The following is a 17,779-nucleotide window of genomic DNA, read 5'->3' as shown; positions in this document are numbered from 1 at the left end:
CCAGTAAGAAATAGTACAATTCAAGTTTTAGGTATCGATTATTGACTTTTTAGCTGGCTTTGATGCCTTGGACATGAGCTAGGACCCTAAGAATCTGCATGATAGGAGGACTAGCAGCCGAGTTGCAGGGAAGAATGTGAAATGTGTTCATATGTAGTAAAAACCCGAGAAATCCGTCCGTTTTCGTCATTTGTTATCGAATCGACTTAAAGCCAGATCGTCACATTGGCCGCTCTTCTCTCTGAAACGGTTGTACGTATCGTCTTCAAAGCTATGTCGTATGCTGCGGTATGCGGAGACACTAAAACCACCACAGTAGAACACAGATGAAGCTTCTAAGTTGATGTAATACCCAGTAAGAAGTAGTACAATTCAAGTTTTAGGTATTGATTATTGACTTTTTAGCTGGCTTTGGTGCCTTGGACATGAGCTAGGACCTTAAGAATCTGCATGAAAGGAGGACTAGCAGCCGAGTTACACGGGAGTATGTAAAAAGTGTTCATATGTAGTAAAAACCTGAGAAATCAGTCCGTTTCCGTCATTTGTTATCGAATCGACTTAAAGCCAGATCGTCACTTGGCCGCTCTTATCCCTGAAACGGTTGTACTTATCGTCTGCAAAGCTATGTCGCGTGCTGCGGTATGAGGAGACACTAAAAGCACCATAGTAGAACACAGATGAAGCTTCTAAGTTGATGTAATAGCTAGTAAGAAGTAGTACTATTCAAGTTTTAGGTACTGATTATTTACTTTTTAGCTGGCTTTGGTGCCTTGGACATGAGCTAGGACCTTAAGATTCTGCATGAATGGAGGACTAGCAGCAGCGTTTCACGGGAGAATGTGAAATGTGTTCATATGTAGTAAAAACCTGAGAAATCCGTCCGTTTTCGTCATTTGTTATCGAATCGATTTAAAGCCCGATCGTCACATTGGCCGCTCTTCTCTCTGAAACGATTGTACTTATCGTCTGCAAAGCTATGTCGTATGCTGCGGTATGCGGAGACACTAAAACCACCACAGTAGAACACAGATGAAGCTTCTAAGTTGATGTAATACCCAGTAAGAAGTAGTACAATTCAAGTTTTAGGTATTGATTATTGACTTTTTAGCTGGCTTTGGTGCCTTGGACATGAGCTAGGACCTTAAGAATCTGCATGAAAGGAGGACTAGCAGCCGAGTTACACGGGAGTATGTAAAAAGTGTTCATATGTAGTAAAAACCTGAGAAATCCGTCCGTTTTCGTCATTTGTTATCGAATCGATTTAAAGCCCGATCGTCACATTGGCCGCTCTTCTGTCTGAAACGGTTGTACTTATCGTCTGCAAAGCTATGTCGCGTGCTGCGGTATGCGGAGACACGAAAAGCACCATAGTAGAACACAGATGAAGCTTTTAAATAAATGTAATAGCCAGTAAGAAGTAGTAAAATTCAAGTTTTAGGTACTGATTATTGACTTTTTAGCTGGCTTTGGTGACTTGGACATGAGCTAGGACCTTAAGATTATGCATGAAAGGAGGACTAGCAGCCGAGTTGCACGGGAGAATGTGAAAAGTGTTCATATGTTGTAAAAACCTGAGAAATCCGTCCGTTTTCGTCATTTGTTATCGAATCGACTTAAAGCCCGATCGTCACAATGGCCGCTCTTCCCTCTGAAACGGTTGTACTTATCGTCTGCAAAGCTATGTCGCGTGCTGCGGTATGCGGAGACACTAAAAGCACCATAGTGGAACACAGATGAAGCTTCTAAGTTGATGTAATAGCCAGTAAGAAGTAGTACAATTCAAGTTTTAGGTATCGATTATTGACTTTTTAGCTGGCTTTGGTGCCTTGGACATGAGCTAGGACCTTAAGATTCTGCATGAAAGGAGGACTAGCAGCCGCGTTGCACGGGAGAATGTGAAAAGTGTTCAAATGTAGTAAAAACCAAACTGAGAAATCCGTCCGTTTTCGTCATTTGTTATCGAATCGACTTAAAGCCAGATCGTGACATTGGCCGCTCTTCTCTCTGAAACGGTTGTACTTATCGTCTGCAAATCTATGTCACGTGTTGCCGTTTGCGGAAACAGGAAAAGCACCATAGTAGAACACAGACGAAGCTTCTAAGTTGATGTAATAGCCAGTAAGAAGTAGTACAATTCAAGTTTTAGGTACTGATTATATACTTTTTAGCTGGCTTTGGTGCCTTGGACATGAGCTAGGACCTTAAGATTCTGCATGAAAGGAGGACTAGCAGCCGAGTTGCACGGGAGAACGTGAAAAGTGTTCATATGTAGTAAAAACCTGAGAAATCCGTCCGTTTTCGTCATTTGTTATCGAATCGACTTAAAGCCAGATCGTCACATTGGCCCCTCTTTTCTCTGAAACGGTTGTACTTATCGTTTGCAAAGCTATGTCGTATGCTGCGGTATGCGGAGACACTAAAACCACCACAGTAGAACACAGATGAAGCTTCTAAGTTGATGTAATACCCAGTAAGAAGTAGTACAATTCAAGTTTTAGGTATTGATTATTGACTTTTTAGCTGGCTTTGGTGCCTTTGACATGAGCTAGGACCTTAAGAATCTGCATGAAAGGAGGACTAGCAGCCGAGTTACACGGGAGAATGTAAAAAGTGTTCATATGTAGTAAAAACCTGAGAAATCAGTCCGTTTCCGTCATTTGTTATCGAATCGACTTAAAGCCAGATCGTCACTTGGCCGCTCTTATCCCTGAAACGGTTGTACTTATCGTCTGCAAAGCTATGTCGCGTGCTGCGGTATGCGGAGACACTAAAAGCACCATAGTAGAACATAGATGAAGCTTCTAAGTTGATGTAATAGCCAGTAAGAAGTAGTACTATTCAAGTTTTAGGTACTGATTATTTACTTTTTAGCTGGCTTTGGTGCCTTGGACATGAGCTAGGACCTTAAGATTCTGCATGAATGGAGGACTAGCAGCAGCGTTTCACGGGAGAATGTGAAATGTGTTCATATGTAGTAAAAACCTGAGAAATCCGTCCGTTTTCGTCATTTGTTATCGAATCGACTTAAAGCCCGATCGTCACATTGGCCGCTCTTCTCTCTGAAACGGTTGTACTTATCGTCTGCAAAGCTATGTCGTATGCTGCGGTATGTGGAGACACTAAAACCACCACAGTAGAACACAGATGAAGCTTCTAAGTTGATGTGATAGCCAGTAAGAAGTAGTACAATTCAATTTTTAGGTATTGATTATTGACTTTTTAGCTCTCTTTGGTGCCTTGGACATGAGCTAGGACATTAAGATTCTGCATGAAAGGAGGACTAGCAGCCGAGTTGCACGGGAGAATGTGAAAAGTGTTCATATCTAGTAAAAACCTGAGAAATCCGTCCGTTTTCGTCATTTGTTATCGAATACACTTAAAGCCAGATCGTCACATTGGCCGCTCTTCTCTCTGAAACGGTTCTACTTATCGTCTGCAAAGCTATGTCGCGTGCTGCGGTATGCGGAGACACGAAAAGCACCATAGTAGAACACAGATGAAGCTTTTAAGTAAATGTAATAGCCAGTAAGAAGTAGTAAAATTCAAGTTTTAGGTACTGATTATTGACTTTTTAGCTGGCTTTGGTGCCTTGGACATGAGCTAGGACCTTAAGATTATGCATGAAAGGAGGACTAGCAGCCGAGTTGCACGGGAGAATGTGAAAAGTGTTCATGTGTTGTAAAAACCTGAGAAATCCGTCCGTTTTCGTCATTTGTTATCGAATCGACTTAAAGCCCGATCGTCACAATGGCCACTCTTCCCTCTGAAACGGTTGTACTTATCGTCTGCAAAGCTATGTCGCGTGCTGCGGTATGCGGAGACACTAAAAGCACCATAGTGGAACACAGATGAAGCTTCTAAGTTGATGTAATAGCCAGTAAGAAGTAGTACAATTCAAGTTTTAGGTATCGATTATTGACTTTTTAGCTGGCTTTGGTGCCTTGGACATGAGCTAGGACCTTAAGATTCTGCATGAAAGGAGGACTAGCAGCCGCGTTGCACGGGAGAATGTGAAAAGTGTTCAAATGTAGTAAAAACCAAACTGAGAAATCCGTCCGTTTTCGTCATTTGTTATCGAATCGACTTAAAGCCAGATCGTGACATTGGCCGCTCTTCTCTCTGAAACGGTTGTACTTATCGTCTGCAAATCTATGTCACGTGTTGCCGTTTGCGGAAACAGGAAAAGCACCATAGTAGAACACAGACGAAGCTTCTAAGTTGATGTAATAGCCAGTAAGAAGTAGTACAATTCAAGTTTTAGGTACTGATTATATACTTTTTAGCTGGCTTTTGTGCCTTGGGCATGAGCTAGGACCTTAAGATTCTGCATGAAAGGAGGACTAGCAGCCGAGTTGCACGGGAGAATGTGAAAAGTGTTTAAATGTAGTAAAAACCTAAGATATCCGTCCGTTTTCGTCATTTGTTATCGAATCGACTTAAAGCCAGATCGTCACATTGGCCGCTCTTCTCTCTGAAACGGTTGTACTTATCCCCTGCAAATCTATGTCACGTGTTGCCGTTTGCGGAAACAGGAAAAGCACCATAGTAGAACACAGACGAAGCTTCTAAGTTGATGTAATAGCCAGGAAGAAGTAGTACAATTCAAGTTTTATGTATTGATTATTGACTTCTTAGCTGGCTTTGGTGCCTTGGACATGAGCTAGGACCTTAAGATTCTGCATGAAATTAGGACTAGTAGCCGAATTGCACGGGAGAATGTGAAAAGTGTTCACATGTAGTAAAAACCTGAGAAATCCGTCCGTTTTCGTCATTTGTTATCGAATCGACTTAAAGCCAGATCGTCACTTGGCTGCTCTTCTCTCTGAAACGGTTCCAGTAATCGTCTGCAAAGCTATGTCGCATGCTGCGGTATGCGGAGACACTAAAAGCACCATAGTAGAACACAGATGAAGCTTCTAAGTTGATGTAATAGCCAGTAAGAAGTAGTACAATTCAAGTTTTAGGTACTGATTATTTACTTTTTAGCTGGCTTTGGTGCCTTGGACATGAGCTAGGACCTTAAGATTTGCATGATAGGAGGACTAGCAGCCGAGCTGCACGGGAGAGTGTGAAAAGTGTTCATATGTAGTCAAAACCTGAGAAACCTGTCCGTTTTCGTCATTTGTTATCGAATCGACTTAAAGCGAGATCGTCACATTGGCCCCTCTTTTCTCTGAAACGGTTGTACTTATCGTCTGCAAAGCTATGTCGCGTGCTGCGGTGTGCGAAGACACTAAAAGCACCATAGTAGAACACAGATGAAGCTTCTAAGTTGATGTAATAGCCAGTAAGAAGTAGTACAATTCAAGTTTTATGTATCAGTTATTGACTTTTTAGCTGGCTTTGGTGCCTTGGACATGAGCTAGGACCTTAAGATTCTGCATAGAAGGAGGACTAGCAGCCGAGTTGCACGGGAGAATGTGAAACGTGTTCATATGTAGTAAAAACCTGAGAAATCCGTCAGTTTTCGTCATTTGTTATCGAATCGACTTAAAGCCAGATCGTCACTTGGCCGATCTTATCACTGAAACGGTTGTACTTATCGTCTGCAAAGCTATGTCTCGTGCTGCGGTATGCGGAGACACTAAAAGCACCATAGTAGAACACAGATGAAGCGTCTAAGTTGATGTAATAGCCAGTAAGAAGTAGTACAATTCAAGTTTTAGGTACTGATTATTTACTTTTTAGCTTACTTTGGTGCCTTGGACATGAGCTAGGACCTTAAGTTTCTGCATGAAAGGAAGTCTAGCAGCCGAGTTACACGGGAGAATGTGAAAAATGTTCATATGTAGTAAAAACCTGAGAAATCCGTCCGTTTTCTTCATTTGTTATCGAATCGACTTAAAGCCAGATCGTCACATTGGCCGCTCTTCTCTTTGAAACGGTTGTACATATCGTCTGCAAAGCTATGTCGCGTGCTGCGGTGTGCGGAGACACTAAATGCACCATAGTAGAACACAGATGAAGCTTCTAAGTTGATGTAATAGCCAGTAAGAAGTAGTACAATTCAAGTTTTAGGTATCGATTATTGACTTTTTAGCTGGCTTTGGATCCTTGGACATGAGCTAGGACCTTAAGATTCTGCATGAAAGCAGGACTAGCAGTCGCGTTGCACGGGAGAATGTGAAATGTGTTCATATGTAGTAAAAACCTGAGAAATCCGTCCGTTTTCGTCATTTGTTATCGAATCGACTTAAAGCCCGATCGTCACATTGGCCGCTCTTCTCTCTGAAACGGTTGTACTTATCGTCTGCAAAGCTATGTCGTATGCTGCGGTATGTGGAGACACTAAAACCACCACAATAGAACACAGATGAAGCTTCTAAGTTGATGTAATAGCCAGTAAGGAGTAGTACAATTCAAGATTTAGGTATTGATTATTGACTTTTTAGCTGGCTTTGGTGCCTTGGACATGAGCTAGGACCTTAAGAATCTGCATGAAAGGAGGACTAGCAGCCGAGTTACACGGGAGAATGTAAAAAGTGTTCATATGTAGTAAAAACCTGAGAAATCAGTCCGTTTCCGTCATTTGTTGTCGAATCGACTTAAAGCCAGATCGTCACTTGGCCGCTCTTATCCCTGAAACGGTTGTACTTATCGTCTGCAAAGCTATGTCGCGTGCTGCGGTATGCGGAGACACTAAAAGCACCATAGTAGAACACAGATGAAGCTTCTAAGTTGATGTAATAGCCAGTAAGAAGTAGTACTATTCAAGTTTTAGGTACTGATTATTTACTTTTTAGCTGGCTTTGCTGCCTTGGACATGAGCTAGGACCTTAAGATTCTGCATGAATGGAGGACTAGCAGCAGCGTTTCACGGGAGAATGTGAAATGTGTTCATATGTAGTAAAAACCTGAGAAATCCGTCCGTTTTCGTCATTTGTTATCGAATCGACTTAAAGCCCGATCGTCACATTGGCCGCTCTTCTCTCTGAAACGGTTGTACTTATCGTCTGCAAAGCTATGTCGTATGCTGCGGTATGTGGAGACACTAAAACCACCACAGTAGAACACAGATGAAGCTTCTAAGTTGATGTGATAGCCAGTAAGAAGTAGTACAATTCAATTTTTAGGTAGTGATTATTGACTTTTTAGCTCTCTTTGGTGCCTTGGACATGAGCTAGGACATTAAGAATCTGCATGAAAGGAGGACTAGCAGCCGAGTTGCACGGGAGAATGTGAAAAGTGTTCATATCTAGTAAAAACCTGAGAAATCCGTCCGTTTTCGTCATTTGTTATCGAATAGACTTAAAGCCAGATCGTCACATTGGCCGCTCTTCTCTCTGAAACGGTTGTACTTATCGTCTGCAAAGCTATGTCGCGTGCTGCGGTATGCGGAGACACGAAAAGCACCATAGTAGAACACAGATGAAGCTTTTAAGTAAATGTAATAGCCAGTAAGAAGTAGTAAAATTCAAGTTTTAGGTACTGATTATTGACTTTTTAGCTGGCTTTGGTGCCTTGGACATGAGCTAGGACCTTAAGATTATGCATGAAAGGAGGACTAGCAGCCGAGTTGCACGGGAGAATGTGAAAAGTGTTCATGTGTTGTAAAAACCTGAGAAATCCGTCCGTTTTCGTCATTTGTTATCGAATCGACTTAAAGCCCGATCGTCACAATGGCCACTCTTCCCTCTGAAACGGTTGTACTTATCGTCTGCAAAGCTATGTCGCGTGCTGCGGTATGCGGAGACACTAAAAGCACCATAGTGGAACACAGATGAAGCTTCTAAGTTGATGTAATAGCCAGTAAGAAGTAGTACAATTCAAGTTTTAGGTATCGATTATTGACTTTTTAGCTTGCTTTGGTGCCTTGGACATGAGCTAGGACCTTAAGATTCTGCATGAAAGGAGGACTAGCAGCCGCGTTGCACGGGAGAATGTGAAAAGTGTTCAAATGTAGTAAAAACCAAACTGAGAAATCCGTCCGTTTTCGTCATTTGTTATCGAATCGACTTAAAGCCAGATCGTGACATTGGCCGCTCTTCTCTCTGAAACGGTTGTACTTATCGTCTGCAAATCTATGTCACGTATTGCCGTTTGCGGAAACAGGAAAAGCACCATAGTAGAACACAGACGAAGCTTCTAAGTTGATGTAATAGCCAGTAAGAAGTAGTACAATTCAAGTTTTAGGTACTGATTATATACTTTTTAGCTGGCTTTTGTGCCTTGGGCATGAGCTAGGACCTTAAGATTCTGCATGAAAGGAGGACTAGCAGCCGAGTTGCACGGGAGAATGTGAAAAGTGTTTAAATGTAGTAAAAACCTAAGAAATCCGTCCGTTTTCGTCATTTGTTATCGAATCGACTTAAAGCCAGATCGTCACATTGGCCGCTCTTCTCTCTGAAACGGTTGTACATATCGTCTGCAAAGCTATGTCGCGTGCTGCGGTGTGCGGAGACACTAAATGCACCATAGTAGAACACAGATGAAGCTTCTAAGTTGATGTAATAGCCAGTAAGAAGTAGTACAATTCAAGTTTTAGGTATCGATTATTGACTTTTTAGCTTGCTTTGGTGCCTTGGACATGAGCTAGGACCTTAAGATTCTGCATGAAAGGAGGACTAGCAGCCGCGTTGCACGGGAGAATGTGAAAAGTGTTCAAATGTAGTAAAAACCAAACTGAGAAATCCGTCCGTTTTCGTCATTTGTTATCGAATCGACTTAAAGCCAGATCGTGACATTGGCCGCTCTTCTCTCTGAAACGGTTGTACTTATCGTCTGCAAATCTATGTCACGTATTGCCGTTTGCGGAAACAGGAAAAGCACCATAGTAGAACACAGACGAAGCATCTAAGTTGATGTAATAGCCAGTAAGAAGTAGTACAATTCAAGTTTTAGGTACTGATTATATACTTTTTAGCTGGCTTTTGTGCCTTGGGCATGAGCTAGGACCTTAAGATTCTGCATGAAAGGAGGACTAGCAGCCGAGTTGCACGGGAGAATGTGAAAAGTGTTTAAATGTAGTAAAAACCTAAGAAATCCGTCCGTTTTCGTCATTTGTTATCGAATCGACTTAAAGCCAGATCGTCACTTGGCCGATCTTATCCCTGAAACGGTTGTACTTATCGTCTGCAAAGCTATGTCTCGTGCTGCGGTATGCGGAGACACTAAAAGCACCATAGTAGAACACAGATGAAGCTTCTAAGTTGATGTAATAGCCAGTAAGAAGTAGTACAATTCAAGTTTTAGGTACTGATTATTTACTTTTTAGCTTACTTTGGTGCCTTGGACATGAGCTAGGACCTTAAGTTTCTGCATGAAAGGAAGTCTAGCAGCCGAGTTACACGGGAGAATGTGAAAAATGTTCATATGTAGTAAAAACCTGAGAAATCCGTCCGTTTTCTTCACTTGTTGTCGAATCGACTTAAAGCCAGATCGTCACATTGGCCGCTCTTCTCTCTGAAACGGTTGTACATATCGTCTGCAAAGCTATGTCGCGTGCTGCGGTGTGCGGAGACACTAAATGCACCATAGTAGAACACAGATGAAGCTTCTAAGTTGATGTAATAGCCAGTAAGAAGTAGTACAATTCAAGTTTTAGGTATCGATTATTGACTTTTTAGCTGGCTTTGGATCCTTGGACATGAGCTAGGACCTTAAGATTCTGCATGAAAGGAGGACTAGCAGCCGCGGTCCACGGGAGAATGTGAAATGTGTTCATATGTAGTAAAAACCTGAGAAATCCGTCCGTTTTCGTCATTTGTTATCGAATCGACTTAAAGCCCGATCGTCACATTGGCCGCTCTTCTCTCTGAAACGGTTGTACTTATCGTCTGCAAAGCTATGTCGTATGCTGCGGTATGTGGAGACACTAAAACCACCACAATAGAACACAGATGAAGCTTCTAAGTTGATGTAATAGCCAGTAAGAAGTAGTACAATTCAAGTTTTAGGTAGTGATTATTGACTTTTTAGCTGGCCTTGGTGCCTTGGACATGAGCTAGGACATTAAGATTCTGCATGAAAGGAGGACTAGCAGCCGAGTTGCACGGGACAATGTGAAAAGTGTTCATATCTAGTAAAAACCTGAGAAATCCGTCCGTTTTCGTCATTTGTTATCGAATAGACTTAAAGCCAGATCGTCACATTGGCCGCTCTTCTCTCTGAAACGTTTGTACTTATCGTCTGCAAAGCTATGTCGAGTGCTGCGGTATGCGGAGACACGAAAAGCACCATAGTAGAACACAGATGAAGCTTTTAAGTAAATGTAATAGCCAGTAAGAAGTAGTAAAATTCAAGTTTTAGGTACTGATTATTGACTTTTTAGCTGGCTTTGGTGCCTTGGACATGAGCTAGGACCTTAAGATTATGCATGAAAGGAGGACTAGCAGCCGAGTTGCACGGGAGAATGTGAAAAGTGTTCATGTGTTGTAAAAACCTGAGAAATCCGTCCGTTTTCGTCATTTGTTATCGAATCGACTTAAAGCCCGATCGTCACAATGGCCACTCTTCCCTCTGAAACGGTTGTACTTATCGTCTGCAAAGCTATGTCGCGTGCTGCGGTATGCGGAGACACTAAAAGCACCATAGTGGAACACAGATGAAGCTTCTAAGTTGATGTAATAGCCAGTAAGAAGTAGTACAATTCAAGTTTTAGGTATCTATTATTGACTTTTTAGCTGGCTTTGGTGCCTTGGACATGAGCTAGGACCTTAAGATTCTGCATGAAAGGAGGACTAGCAGCCGCGTTGGATGGGAGAATGTGAAAAGTGTTCAAATGTAGTAAAAACCTGAGAAATCCGTCCGTTTTCGTCATTTGTTATCGAATCGACTTAAAGCCAGATCGTCACTTGGCTGCTCTTCTCTCTGAATCGGTTCTACTTATCGTCTGCAAAGCTATGTCGCATGCTGCGGTATGCGGAGACACTAAAAGCACCATAGTAGAACACAGATGAAGCTTCTAAGTTGATGTAATAGCCAGTAAGAAGTAGTACAATTCAAGTTTTAGGTACTGATTATTTACTTTTTAGCTGGCTTTGGTGCCTTGGACATGAGCTAGGACCTTAAGATTTGCATGAAAGGAGGACTAGCAGCCGTGCTGCACGGGAGAGTGTGAAAAGTGTTCATATGTAGTAAAAACCTGAGAAACCTGTCCGTTTTCGTCATTTGTTATCGAATCGACTTAAAGCCAGATCGTCACATTGGCCCCTCTTTTCTCTGAAACGGTTGTACTTATCGTCTGCAAAGCTATGTCGCGTGCTGCGGTGTGCGGAGACACTAAAAGCACCATAGTAGAACACAGATGAAGCTTCTAAGTTGATGTAATAGCCAGTAAGAAGTAGTACAATTCAAGTTTTAGGTATCAGTTATTGACTTTTTCGCTGGCTTTGGTGCCTTGGACATGAGCTAGGACCTTAAGATTCTGCATAGAAGAAGGACTAGCAGCCGAGTTGCACGGGAGAATGTGAAACGTGTTCATATGTAGTAAAAACCTGAGAAATCCGTCAGTTTTCGTCATTTGTTATCGAATCGACTTAAAGCCAGATCGTCACTTGGCCGATCTTATCCCTGAAACGGTTGTACTTATCGTCTGCAAAGCTATGTCTCGTGCTGCGGTATGCGGAGACACTAAAAGCACCATAGGAGAACACAGATGAAGCTTCTAAGTTGATGTAATAGCCAGTAAGAAGTAGTACAATTCAAGTTTTAGGTACTGATTATTTACTTTTTAGCTTACTTTGGTGCCTTGGACATGAGCTAGGACCTTAAGTTTCTGCATGAAAGGAGGTCTAGCAGCCGAGTTACACGGGAGAATGTGAAAAATGTTCATATGTAGTAAAAACCTGAGAAATCCGTCCGTTTTCTTCATTTGTTATCGAATCGACTTAAAGCCAGATCGTCACATTGGCCGCTCTTCTCTCTGAAACGGTTGTACATATCGTCTGTAAAGCTATGTCGCGTGCTGCGGTGTGCGGAGACACTAAATGCACCATAGTAGAACACAGATGAAGCTTCTAAGTTGATGTAATAGCCAGTAAGAAGTAGTACAATTCAAGTTTTAGGTATCGATTATTGACTTTTTAGCTGGCTTTGGTGCCTTGGACATGAGCTAGGACCTTAAGATTCTGCATGAAAGGAGGACTAGCAGCCGCGTTGCACGGGAGAATGTGAAATGTGTTCATATGTAGTAAAAACCTGAGAAATCCGTCCGTTTTCGTCATTTGTTATCGAATCGACTTAAAGCCCGATCGTCACATTGGCCGCTCTTCTCTCTGAAACGGTTGTACTTATCGTCTGCAAAGCTATGTCGTATGCTGCGGTATGTGGAGACACTAAAACCACCACAATAGAACACAGATGAAGCTTCTAAGTTGATGTAATAGCCAGTAAGAAGTAGTACAATTCAAGTTTTAGGTAGTGATTATTGACTTTTTAGCTGGCTTTTGTGCCTTGGACATGAGCTAGGACATTAAGATTCTGCATGAAAGGAGGACTAGCAGCCGAGTTGCACGGGACAATGTGAAAAGTGTTCATGTGTTGTAAAAACCTGAGAAATCCGTCCGTTTTCGTCATTTGTTATCGAATCGACTTAAAGCCCGATCGTCAAAATGGCCGCTCTTCCCTCTGAAACGGTTGTACTTATCGTCTGCAAAGCTATGTCGCGTGCTGCGGTATGCGGAGACACTAAAAGCACCATAGTAGGACACTGATGAAGCTTCTAAGTTGATGTAATAGCCAGTAAGAAGTAGTACAATTCAATTTTTAGGTATCGATTATTGACTTTTTAGCTGGCTTTGGTGCCTTGGACATGAGCTAGGACCTTAAGATTCTGCATGAAAGGCGATCTAGCAGCCGAGTTGCACGGGAGAATGTGAAAAGTGTTCATATGTAGTAAAAACCTGAGAAATCCGTCCGTTTTCGTCATTTGATATCGAATCGACTTAAAGCCAGATCGTCACATTGGCCGCTCTTCTCTCTGAAACGGTTGTACTTATGGTCTGCAAAGCTATGTCGCGTGCTGCGGTATGCGGAGACTGTAAAAGCACCATAGTAGAACACAGATGAAGCTTCTAAGTTGATGTAATAGCCAGTAACAAGTAGTACAATTCAAGTTTTCGTACTGATTATTTACTTTTTAGCTTTCTTTGGTGCCTTGGACATGAGCTAGGACCTTAAGATTCTGCATGAAAGGAGGACTAGCAACCGAGCTGCACGGGAGAATGTGAAAAGTGTTCATATGTAGTAAAAACCTGAGAAATCTGTCCGTTTTAGTCATTTGTTATCGAATCGACTTAAAGCCAGATCGTCAAATTGGTCCCTCCTTTCTCTGAAACGGTTGTACTTATCGTCTGCGAAGCTATGTCGCGTGCTGCGGTATGCGGAGACAATAAAATCACCATAGTAGAACACAGATGAAGCTTCTAAGTTGATATAATAGCCAGTAAGAAGTAGTACACTTCAAGTTTTAGGTATCGATTATTGACTTTTTAGCTGGCTTTGGTGCCTTGGACATGAGCTAGGACCTTAAGATTCTGCATCAAAAGGAGGACTAGCAGCCGAGTTGCACGGGAGAATGTGAAAAGTGTTCATATGTAGTAAAAACCTGAGAAATCCGTCCGTTTTCGTCATTTGTTATCGAATCGACTTAAAGCCAGATCGTCACATTGGCCGCTCTTCTCTCTGAAACGGTTGTACTTATCGTCTGCAAAGCTATGTCGCCTGCTGCGGTATGCTGATACACTACAAGCACCATAGTAGAACACAGATGAAGCTTCTAAGATGATGTAATAGCCAGTAAGAAATAGTATAATTCAAGTTTTAGGTATCGATTATTGACTTTTTAGCTGCCTCAGGTGATCTGGACATGAGCTAGGACCTTAAGATTCTGCATGAAAGGAGGACTAGCAGCCGAGTTCCACGGGAGAATGTGAAAATTGTTCATATGTAGTAAAAACCTGAGAAATCCGACCGTTTTCGTCATTTGTTATCGAATCGACTTAAAGCCAAATCGTCACATTGGCCGCTCTGCTCTCTGAAACGGTTGTACTTATCGTCTGCAAAGCTATGTCGCGTACTGCGGTTTTCGGAGACACTAAAAGCACCATAGTAGAACACAGATGTAGCTTCTAATATGATGTAATAGCCAGTAAGAAGTAGTACAATTCAAGTTTCATGTATCGATTATTGACTTTTTAGCTGGCTTTGGTGATCTGGACATGAGCTAGGACCTTAAGATTCTGCATGAAAGGAGGACTAGCAGCCGAGTTGCACGGGAGAATGTGAAAAGTGTTCATATGTAGTAAAAACCTGAGAAATCCGTCCGTTTTCGTCATTTGTTATCGAATCGACTTAAAGCCAAATCGTCACATTGGCCGCTCTGCTCTCTGAAACGGTTGTACTTATCGTCTGCAAAGCTATGTCGCGTACTGCGGTTTTCGGAGACACTAAAAGCACCATAGTAGAACACAGATGTAGCTTCTAATATGATGTAATAGCCAGTAAGAAGTAGTACAATTCAAGTTTTAGGTATCGATTGTTGCCTTTTTTGCTGGCTTTGGTGATCTGGACATGAGCTAGGACCTTAAGATTCTGCATCAAAAGGAGGATTAGCAGCCGAGTTGCACGGGAGAATGTGAAAAGTGTTCATATGTAGTAAAAACCTGAGAAATCCGTCCGTTTTCGTCATTTGTTATCGAATCGACTTAAAGCCAGATCGTCACTTGGCTACTCTTCTCTCTGAAACGGTTGTACTTACCGTCTGCAAAGCTATGTCGCATGCTGCGGTATGCGGAGACACTAAAAGCACCATAGTAGAACACAGATGAAGCTTCTAAGTTGATATAATAGCCAGTAAGAAATAGTACACTTAAAGTTTTAGGTATCGATTATTGACTTTTTAGCTGGCTTTGGTGCCTTGGACATGAGCTAGGGCCTTAAGATTCTGCATCAAAAGGAGGACTAGCAGCCGAGTTGCACGGGAGAATGTGAAAAGTGTTCATATGTAGTAAAAACCTGAGAAATCCGTCCGTTTTCGTCATTTGTTATCGAATCGACTTAATGCCAGAACGTCACATTGGCCGCTCCTCTCTCTGAAACGGTTGTACTTATCGTCCTCAAAGCTATGTCGCATGCTGCGGTATGCGGAGACACTAAAAGCACCATAGTAGAACACAGATGAAGCTTCTAAGTTGATGTAATAGCCAGTAAGAAGTAGTACAATTCAAGTTTTAGGTATCGATTATTGACTTTTTAGCTGGCTTTGGTGCCTTGGACATGAGCTAGGACCTTAAGATTCTGCATTAAAGGAGGTCTAGCAGCCGAGTTGCACGGGAGAATGAGAAATGTGTTCATATGTAGTAGAAACCTGAGAAATACGTCCGTTTTCGTCATTTGTTATCGAATCGACGAAAGCCCGATCGTCACATTGGCCGCTCTTCTCTCTGAAACGGTTGTACTTATCGTCTGCAAAGCTATGTCGCGTGCTGCGGTATGCGGAGACAATAAAATCACCATAGTAGAACACAGATGAAGCTTCTAAGATGATGTAATAGCCAGTAAGAAGTAGTACAATTCAAGTTTTAGGTATCGATTATTGACTTTTTAGCTGGCTTTGGTGATCTGGACATGAGCTAGGACCTTAAGATTCTGCATGAAAGGAGGACTAGCAGCCGAGTTGCACGGGAGAATGTGAAAAGTGTTCATATGTAGTAAAAACCTGAGAAATCCGTCCGTTTTCGTCATTTGTTATCGAATCGACTTAATGCCAGAACGTCACATTGGCCGCTCTTCTCTCAGAAACGGTTGTACTTATCGTCTGCAAAGCTATGTCGCGTGCTGCGGTATGCGGAGACAATAAAATCACCATAGTAGAACACAGATGAAGCTTCTAAGTTGATATAATAGCCAGTAAGAAGTAGTACACTTCAAGTTTTAGGTATCGATTATTGACTTTTTAGCTGGCTTTGGTGCCTTGGACATGAGCTAGGACCTTAAGATTCTGCATCAAAAGGAGGACTAGCAGCCGAGTTGCACGGGAGAATGTGAAAAGTGTTCATATGTAGTAAAAACCTGAGAAATCCGTCCGTTTTCGTCATTTGTTATCGAATCGACTTAAAGCCAGATAGTCAATTTGGCCCCTCTTTTCTCTGAAACGGTTTTACTTATCGTCTGCAAAGCTATGTCGCATGCTGTGGTATGCGGAGACACTAAAAGCACCATAGTGGAACACAGATGAAGCTTCTAAGTTGATGTAATAGCCAGTAAGAAGTAGTACAATTCAAGTTTTAGGTACTGATTAATTACTTTTTAGCTGGCTTTGGTGCCTTGGACATGAGCTAGGACCTTAAAGTTCTGCATGAAAGGAGGACTAGCAGCCAAGCTGCACGTGAGAAAGTGAAAAGTGTTCATATGTAGTAAAAACCTGAGAAATCCGTCCGTTTTCGTCATTTGTTATCGAATCGACTTAAAGCCAGATCGTCAGATTGGCCCCTCTTTTCTCTGAAACGGTTGTACTTATCGTCTGCAAAGCTATGTCGCGTGCTGCGGTATACGGAGACAATAAAATCACCATAGTAGAACACAGATGAAGCTTCTATGTTGATATAATAGCCAGTAGGAAGTAGTACAATACAAGTTTTAGGTATCGATTATTGACTTTTTAGCTGGCTTTGGAGCCTTGGACATGAGCTAGGACCTTAAGATTCTGCATCAAAAGGAGGACTAGCAGCCGAGTTGCACGGGAGAATGTGAAAAGTGTTCATATGTAGTAAAAACCTTAGAAACCTGTCCGTTTTCGTTATTTGTTATAGAATCGACTTAAAGCCAGATCGTCAAATAGGCCCCTCTTTTCTCTGAAATGGTTATACTTATCGTCTGCAAAGCTATGTCGCGTGCTGCGGTATGCGGAGGCAATAAAATCACCATAGTAGAACACAGATGAAGCTTCTAAGTTGATATAATAGCCAGTAAGAAATAGTACACTTAAAGTTTTAGGTATCGATTATTGACTTTTTAGCTGGCTTAGGTGCCTTGGACATGAGCTAGGACCTTAATATTCTGCATCAAAAGGAGGACTAGCAACCGAGTTGCACGGGAGATTGTGAAAAGTGTTCATATGTAGTAAAAACCTGAGAAATCCGTCCGTTTTCGTCATTTGTTATCGAATCGACTTAAAGCCAGATCGTCACATTGGCCGCTCTTCTCTCTGAAACGGTTCTACTTATCGTCTGGAAAGCTATGCCGCGTGCTGCGGTATGCGGAGACACTAAAAGCACCATAGTAGAACACAGATGAAGCTTCTAATATGATGTAATAGCCAGTAAGAAGTAGTACAATTCAAGTTTTAGGTATCGATTATTGACTTTTTAGCTGGCTTTGGTGATCTGGACATGAGCTAGGACCTTAAGATTCTGCATGAAAGGAGGACTAGCAGCCGAGTTGCACGGGAGAATGTGAAAAGTGTTCATATGTAGTAAAAACCTGAGAAATCCGTCCGTTTTCGTCATTTGTTATCGAATCGACTTAAAGCCAGATCGTCACTTGGCTACTCTTCTCTCTGAAACGGTTGTACTTACCGTCTGCAAAGCAATGTCGCATGCTGCGGTATGCGGAGACACTAAAAGCACCATAGTAGAACACAGATGAAGCTTCTAAGTTGATGTAATAGAAAGTCAGAAGTAGTACAATACAAGATTTAGGTATCGATTATTGACTTTTTAGCTGGCTTTGGTGCCTTGGACATGAGCTAGGACCTTAAGATTCTGCATTAAAGGAGGACTAGAAGCCGCGTTGAACGGGAAAATGTGAAATGTGTTCATATGTAGTAGAAACCTGAGAA

Source organism: Schistocerca gregaria, unplaced genomic scaffold, assembly GCF_023897955.1.
Source record: "Schistocerca gregaria isolate iqSchGreg1 unplaced genomic scaffold, iqSchGreg1.2 ptg000317l, whole genome shotgun sequence".
Classification (NCBI taxonomy): Eukaryota; Metazoa; Arthropoda; class Insecta; order Orthoptera; family Acrididae; genus Schistocerca; species Schistocerca gregaria.
The sequence above is the reverse complement of the archived record's forward strand: the minus strand, read 5'-3'. Positions refer to the sequence as shown.